Source organism: Quercus suber, unplaced genomic scaffold, assembly GCF_002906115.3.
Source record: "Quercus suber isolate HL8 unplaced genomic scaffold, Cork oak 2.0 scaffold_231, whole genome shotgun sequence".
Taxonomy (NCBI): Eukaryota; Viridiplantae; Streptophyta; class Magnoliopsida; order Fagales; family Fagaceae; genus Quercus; species Quercus suber.
Genome location: NW_027069688.1, coordinates 662,106 through 671,443, shown reverse-complemented (window position 1 = coordinate 671,443; position 9,338 = coordinate 662,106).

The following is a 9,338-nucleotide window of genomic DNA, read 5'->3' as shown; positions in this document are numbered from 1 at the left end:
TTTTTTTTTTTTTAAATCCTCAAGTTTATCCAAAAAAAGATCCTCAAGGCTCCCCAATTAATTGCTCCATTCCTCACCCTTGAAAATAGGTCACACAAATCAATATTGGCAAATGGCAACCCACGTTTGATATTTTTCATTTTTAAAAAACAAACAACCACACAAACACGTTTAATTAGTCTCCCACTCCAAAACAAAAAAACCTCCCTGTAACATAACCTCCTACTACTCTTAACTAGTTATGCTTATCAGTTATCACACAACATTTAATGTGGTGTTTGGTACGAGAAAATTCACATTACTCCTGCATCCAAACTTCTAGGAATATGATTCCTTGCAATCTGGATGCATACGAATGTAGCTATTCCTATGTTTGGTTTCATTGGGAATCTCTTAAGATTCCTAAGAATGTCAAATGATAATGTTTAGTTTATTCCCAGGAATTTCAAATGAATTATTTATTTTTCCCATTCTATTCTTAGATTTGAATGTGATCTACCAAGTCCTTTAAAAAAAAATCTTCATCTAAATAAATAATGAAAAACAAAATATAAACTATTAATAATTTGTTGAACAACACACACAACAGCAAAAAGTATTACCTAGCAATAATGGAGGGTCCGCTTCAAACTTTTTTTTTTGCTCACACGTGAAACCTACATAAAACTGTTAAAAAATATATCAACAAAGTTGTCTATCCTGTTTATGTTATTTTGACAGAAAAAGATAAATACAAGGGAAAAGATATTGATGATTTGTTTTATATTTTATCTTAATTGCTTAAATGATAAGGAAAAATGGTTAATATTGTCAATTTAAAAAAATAAAATTCATTTGTGCTTGAGAATCTGTATATCTACATGTTTTAAAGGTAATCCACATTTCTACTAAGAGGGGTTTAAAGGGGAAATTGAAATTCTCCTGGCATCTGATTCTCTGGCGTGATTTGCAACAAAATATGAAAATCTTTAAACATTTATGGGAATCCTAAAACATTACCATGTATCAAACGCCACATAAATGTTTCCAACCACCATGAGTCTCTTAAGCAAAAGCCTGTTTCCAGAACTATTTTCACATTTCAATTTGGTGATTGTGCTGCCCAAACCAAAGCAAAACAAAAACCAGCAAATGGAGCAGTTGTTTGTAGTGGAAGCCCTTAACAAGTGTAGCAATAAAAAGTTGTTCAAGAATGGAGGTTGAAACCTATGTGAGTAACGCACAATTTTCTTGATGAATTCTTTAGCCTTTTTTTTTTTTTTTTTTTTTTAATTTGTCTTCAAGGGAGTGTTAATCAAACATAGAAAGTTGTATTGTGTTATTAGTAGTTTAGCACCGATGTTAATTGGATGTAATTTTAGATGTTGAAATCTTTGATTAAAAATTCTTCTTTTTGAAACCAAATTCAATAAGCTGTTGAAACCATCTTAATCTATAGACCACAAATCTATTTTGAAAAACGCTTTCGCAAATATTACAATTTTTTAATAAAAATTGTACCATGATTTTATGTCATTTTCATTTATATTTTTATATGCCCAATTAGCTTTTTGACTTGAATGGCCAAATTTTGTTGAATTTTCACTTGGCAACAACTTTTTTTTTAATCATAAAACATTAAAAAATAAATATGAAATTTCTAATTCACTGCAGTTGTATTAATGTGTAGCGTAAGGATCCTTCACCTAAGGCTACACATTTCTTCTTCTTCTTCTTCTTATTTTGTGAAGACATCTAAGGCTATACACGTTTTGTAGGGATAATTTCTTTCTTTCTTTTTTTTCTTTTTGTGAAGACATCTAAGGCTATACACGTTTTGTAGGGATAATTTCTTTCTTTTTCTTTTCTTTTTTTTTTTTTTTTTTTTTTTTGTGTGAAGACATCTAAGGCTATACACGTTTTGTAGGGATCGACTTACTTATGGGGGTGTTTACAAAAGAATTTATCATGAATTTATTCATTATAATAATTCATTATCCTAATGTTATATTTGATTTATTTTTTCCTCGGGAAATTCTATATCTAATTGTGGTTCTTTTACCCAGTATTATGGTGGTGACTGGTGAGGGAGATTCAAGGGAGATGGAGGACACTGAACACAGGTTTGGCTAAAAGGATTTGAGGCATGGAATAATATTTAAATTTTGCGAGTGTGTAGTGAGTAGTGAATAAGTATGTTGCTCTTCAAGATCCATGTACATGTTGTCTACTGAGGCAAAATTATCCCTTACTTCATGATATAGAAGTTAATTGCAGATGTACATTTTTTTTGTTTGATAAAAAGTAAGAAACACGTGAGTTAAATTAGAGATAGAAATTTATATAGAAGGTGTTTAATTTAGACAAAAAAAATGTTTATATATAGAAGATGTTTAATCAGATGGAGACTATCTTTCAATATACTAACCTCATCACACGCGCTTCACGCATGCGATGAGGCTTTTTTTTTTTTTTTTGGTGTTATAATTTTTCACTCATTCTAATTTAAGATTTACATTTTTTTTTTCCACAGAAATTGTGCATTTAAGACTACTAATATATCTAGAAGGATCATAAGGTTAGCTACAAAAAATGAATATCGAAATAACATTGAAATCATATGTTCATGTGTGGATTTGTTCATTTTTTGTAGCTAACCTTATGACCTTTCTTGCTATATTAGTAGTCTTAAATGCACAATTTATGTGGAAAAAAAATGTATATCTCAAATTAGAATGAGTGAAAAATTATAACACTAAACAAACAAAAACAAAAAAAAACACAAAAACAAAACAAAAACAAAAACAAAAAAGCCTTATCACTCAAGCGAAGCGCGTGTGATAAGGCTAGTAATAATAATTTTTTTTGAGAAACAATAATTATAATAATAAATGAGAGATAATTTGAATTCGGAATATTTTTCCTAGATATAGTATGAAAAAGATTTTGTATGTGTGTAAAAATAACTACCTATTGTTATGTTTCACATTTGTTAGATTTTGATACCGCTAACATGATATCATTTGATACCAAATATCTTCTTTTAAATTTTGAAACTCTTGACAAGATTTGAACAACTGAACTCACGCCCTCACATGGGGAAAAAAAAAAAAATATATATATATATATATATATATTGTAAGGTAGGAATTTGTTCCCCTCACATTTGATTGTGGCCTACCGCGGTGCCTGGCGCGGTGCAGTTTTGTCAAAGCTAAGGCTCATCCTAACCCCAAAAAGCGCTTTTTGTAAGGTAGGAATTTGTTCCCCCCACATCTGATTGTACCCACTACCCGCGATAACGCCTCAGGAGCTTGGGTAGTGTACCACTACGCACGCGTGAGTAGTGGTACACTACCCAAGCTCCTGAAGCGTTATAAAGGGTAGTGAGGCGCTCTCTCTAACCGATGTGGGACTCGACGAGTACAAGTCCAAGCTAAGCGCTTGCTTGCTCGTGCCTGCACTCAGGGACGAGGACAAAACCGCACCACGCCAGGCACCGCGGTAGGATACAATCAGATGGGGCGGAGGCAAGCTAAGGCTCATCCTAACCCCAAAAAGCGCTTTTTGTAAGGTAGGAATTTGTTCCCCCCACATCTGATTGTATCCTACCGCGGTGCCTGGCGTGGTGCGGCACGTGAGTAGTGGTACACTACCCAAGCTCCTGAAGCGTTATAAAGGGTAGTGAGGCGCTCTCTCTAACCGATGTGGGACTCGACGAGTACAAGTCCAAGCTAAGCGCTTGCTTGCTCGTGCCTGCACTCAGGGACGAGGACAAAACCGCACCGCGCCAGGCACCGTGGTAGGATACAATCAGATGGGGCGGAGGCAAGCTAAGGCTCATCCTAACCCCAAAAAGCGCTTTTTGTAAGGTAGGAATTTGTTCCCCCCACATCTGATTGTATCCTACCGCGGTGCCTAGCGCGGTGCGGCACGTGAGTAGTGGTACACTACCCAAGCTCCTGAAGCGTTATAAAGGGTAGTGGGGCGCTCTCTCTAACCGATGTGGGACTCGATGAGTACAAGTCCAAGCTAAGCGCTTGCTTGCTCGTGCCTACACTCGGGGACGAGGACAAAACCGCTCCGCGCCAGGCACCGCGGTAGGATACAATCAGATGTGGGGGGAACAAATTCCTACCTTACATAGATATATATGTAAAAATAATTATAATATTTGAAGTAAGAACTTATTAATACTGTAATTTGTATTATTTATCTTCTATTATGATTTTTAACTTATGATGCGAGTTTTAAAAACATAATTTTAAGAGGAAAAATACCCTAATGGGTGGCCAATACTTCTAAACAATAATTTTTTTTTTAGCGTAAAATATCATTTTTGTCCCTAAACTTTTATAAAAATGTTTGTTTTTTGTCCCTGAACTTTCAAAAGTTCATTTTTCATCCCTAAACTTTACAAAACGTTTTATTTTTCATCTTTCCGTATATATCCGTTAGTTTATGTCCTATGTGGCCTAACAAAGTGATGATGTAATATCTGACTTAGACCAAATTATTTTATTTATAAAATTATGGACACACGACAAAGAGTTATTGGCACACATGGATTAAAAAAAATATATATATAATAGGTTAGATTTTAATGTAAGAATTTATCAAGATTTAAAATAAAAATTCAAAACTCCAATAATATCAAAATCCTTAATTTAAGCCGACTATTCATCTCCTCTAATCTCTCGCTATCGGCACTGATTCAAGCTCTATTCTTCGGTAACCACTGCCCACCAATGTCCTCATCAGTTTCATTTCAATCCATCCAAACATTCATCCTTTTTTGCAATGATGACAAGCACTAGAGAAACAAGAAGGAGAGCACTGGAGAAAGAAGAAGGAGATGATGACAATGACAACAAAGTAGTGGGTTTCTTAGCAACCAATAAACAATGGCTTTTACAAATTACAAAGACTTTTAATCCTTGTCCATAAAAATCCTCCCTCACTTGCATACCATTCCACGATACAAGAAGATCTAGTATTTTTCTAAAAAAAATAGAAGGGGAAAAAAAAAACCCTTCCTCTGTTCACGCCTAACAATATATAACACCCTAAAGATCCAAAACTTAATCATACCAAAAAAAAAAAAAAAAAAAAAAAAAAAAAAATGCTGCAAATAAATTACCCCTACAGGAAATATCATTCAAGTAAGACAAGCATAAAAGTTCCAATACAATCTTTGACTTTATTTTTGCAATAATGCATTAGACATATTAAAATAGATGGAGTGCTAAACCTGTAAAGCACATCAATAAAGAAACCACTTTCTGAAAACAACAGCTCTCCAAAAAAAAAGGAAAAGTCATTAAGAATGGCCATTGACTTTTCCTAAGCACTTGACGGTTTTATCCAATGAAATTCTAAATTTTCACCAACCATAGCCCGTAGCAATACTTAATTCAGATGAGATTTATTTTTCAGAATCAGAAATTCAATGCCGCATTGCTTGAATCGGTAGGTAGCTACTAACAATTAACAAACTTGTGAAAAGTCCACAATGTTAATATCAATTAAAAAGGTTTTTATTTATTTATTTATTTTTATGAATTAGTAATCAGTTTTATTGATTAACAAAAGTAATCAAGTACGCAAATAATCAATCATGGTTAAGGAAATATTCGAAATTTTTTAAATTTAATAACAAAATTATAAAATTTTAATAAAATTTAAAAAAAAAATAAAAATAAAATAAAAATAAAAAGAAGAAGAAGAAGAAGAAGAAGAAGAAATGGTGCAAGATGTTCATGACCTACCAGCCATCTCTCTTGACCAGTCATTCTATTAGTGCTAGCCATATTCACAATAGCAACCAACGGCTGTGATTTTAATAGAAGATTGTTTTAGTCAACCCCTCTTTTTTCCTCCCTTCTTTTGACCCCCAACAAAAGAAAAAAGAAAAAGAAAACTAGTTCCTTTACTAATTTACTTGATCAACCAACTCTATTTTAACATTTTCATCTAATCCGTCTATTGCTCTCAGCTTTTAAGTTTAGAAAATTTTGAAGATTGCAGTAGTGCCATTTTCAAGCCTGCTGTCTCTTTTAAAAGGTCCAAAAAATGAAAAAGAATGATCACATATAATTTTTCCAAATGAGACCTGGCAATTCTGAATCATAAATTAATTTAGCAACAATGGTAAATGGACAATCAGAAACTCAAACTGACTCTTTCAAACCCAATCCAGAAAATAACAGTCAGGCTTAAGAAACTTCCCAACGTGTTATATAATCAAGAAAAAAAAAGTGAAAGTTTCATTAAGATATAATTATAAAAAGATCTAAACTATATATAGACAACTCTATACTTAACCTTTCAAATCAATAAAGCATAGGACAGAGAAGTTGCTGACAGATCTACATCTATTCCAAATTTAGAAACAGAAGATGTGCATGCAATTTAAGAAAAAAACTTATATCTGTGCCTTTTTTTTAATCTAAAAATAAAATTAAAGCCGATCGGTGATAAAATCAACGTACCTGGAGGAAAGAGTGAAAGCTCTCACAAGCTTCAAAGTTCAAAGTTCAAACTCAAAAACTCAGATTTTTACACCAAAAAAAAAAAAAAAATTCTGATGTTTTTGGCAATGAAAAATAACGTAGGATAGGAGATGGGTGAGAGAAGCGAGGGGCGTGCGTTTCTCTTTGGTTGTTTGTTTGCGTTTTTAAAAGTTTCCTCACTCAGTCGTCAACGTCACGAGAATGGCATTGAGTAGAAATTAATGAAAAATTCTCTCGCTGAACTTTCTGTTCAGTGAGGCTAACACGTTGTGAGAGAAAAGGAGCTGTAACTGTAAGTCGAGTATTTTGCGTAGATTCTCTTTTTTTATTTATAGTGGTGAAACTGTGTGGCAGGCCTGGTCTCGCTGTCAGACTTAGACAACAACATTGGAGTAATGCGGGAATCACACAACTTGTCCCGTATCACACAACTTGTCCCGTGATTCGTCAAATTTTTGTCATTCATAATTCGTCACATTAATAAGTTGTGGTACAAGATTACAAGTTGAATTATTTTACGTGTCCTTAGCATTATTTGGAGTTATTTATTAGACACCTAATTAGTTCACACCAAATTTCACTGCAGGTAATTAGAGAATATTCTATCTAAATACAACAAGTGTTTATTTCTCATATGTACTGTACACAATAATAACGGAAAGTAAACTCTTTTTATGATATTTCTAGAAATTTTTTAACTTTTCTTGCACGACATGCTTCGATTTCAACTTGTAATTATATTTTACTAGAGTTCGCATTATTCACTAATCGTTATTTTTTTTTCTAGAATCAATTATCTAATAAGTTCTCCTAGATCACAACATTTTGTGCCACTTTTTTGTCACAATTTTGGTATAACACATTGTTAGTGGCTGCCCTATTATTTGTGTATAGACTCATCAATCGTTACCAAATTAAAATTGTGGCACAAAAGTTGTGTGTATAAATTTTCTTTGATTCAATAATCTAGAAGTATAGCGACTTTATATTTCTTCCTTCCTTGTAATAATAGCACTCATAAATTCATAATAGCACATTATTTGGAGTTATTTATTAGACACCTAATTAGTCCACACCAAATTTCACTACGGGTAATTAGAGAATATTCTATCTAAGTACAAGAAGTATTTATTTCTCATTATGTACTGTAGACAATAATAACGGAAAGTAAACTCGTTTTATGATATTTCTAGAAATTTTATAACTTTTCTTGCACGACATGCTTAGATTTCAACTTGTAATTATATTTTACTAGAGTTCGCATTATTCACTAATCGTTTTTTTTTCCTAGAATCAATTATCTAATAAGTTCTCCTAGATCATAACATTTTGTGCCACTTTTTTGTCACAATTTTGGTATAACACATTGTTAGTGGCTGCCCTGTTATTTGTATATAGACTCATCAATCACTACCAAATTAAAATTGTGGCACAAAAGTTGTGCGTATAAATTTTCTTTGATTCAATAATCTAGAAGTATAGCGACTTTATATTTCTTCCTTCCTTGTAATAATAGCTCTCATAAATTCATAATAGCACATTCCATAAAAATAATAAAAACAGTAAGTCTAGTTAAGAAGAAAAAGTGTATAATTTACATGTATCAATTTTTAAAATTAAAATTAAAGTGATGTTAAAGATAAATTTATATATATATATATATATAAGAGGATTTTTCTCTTTGAACTAGATTTCTATATGAGTCAAAAATACCCACATTATGAAAGGTAAATACTTTTAGAAATAGAGTCATAAACGTCAAATAACAAATTTTATTTTGAATTCAAAAAGAGAACTAATTTAGGATTTTTTTCCCTTTATATTCATCTTTTTATTCTCTAAAATTTAGCTTTTTAAAAAAAAATAAATGAAAATTATTAACTTTTACCAAAAAAAAAAAAAAAAAAGAACAGCTCCTGAGCATGCGTAACGTGTGCTTAGAGACTAGTATATATATAAAATTTTAAAAATTAAGAAAAGGTTATGTTTGCTACTGTGTTTAAAAAAAAAAAAACAAATTAACAATTCAAAAAAAATTTCAAATCTATAATTTCAATTCACTTCTTTTTTCTTTCGTTCTCTAGATTTAATGATTTATAGATGGACTTCTTTTTCTCTTTCCTGTCTCTTTTTGAAATCCGGTTGTATTGTTGTAGATGGACAGTGGCCAGCCAAGACTTCAACTAATTAAAGACCAAATGACAAAAAGGAAAAGGTAAAAACGATGTACAGTTAAATGCCCAAAACCGTGTCCTCCATCACCATGGAGCAGTAGCACACTGCACTTATGCACGAGCCTTTCACATTTCATACGCTGTATTTTCTTAAAAAAAAAAAAAAAAAGAAGTAAAATATTATTGTCGTCCCTAAACTTTTATAGAAGTTTGTTTTTCATCCTTGAACTTTTAAAAGTTCGTTTTTTGTCTCTAAACTTTACAGAACGTTTTACTTTTCATCATTCCATCAATGACCATTAATTTATGTCTTACGTGGCATAACAAAATGATGACGTGATATCTGACTTGGACCAAAAACTTTTATTTATAAAATTATAGACATATGGCAAAGAGTTATTGGCACACATGGATTAAATATTTTGTGATATGGCATCCTTTCAAACTAATGAGGCATTTTAATACAATAAAAAATAAATTCCAGCTCGTATTTATGTTAAGAATTTATTAGGATTTAAAATAAAAACTTAAAACACCAAAACATTTAAAAGAAAAAAAAAAAAAAAAACACAGTTCAAGTTGTCCATCTCTAATGACATTCAACCAAAACTTCCAAATCTTTCATTCATTTGTTGATGTCTTGATGGTCTTTTTTTTTTTTTTTTTTTTTTTT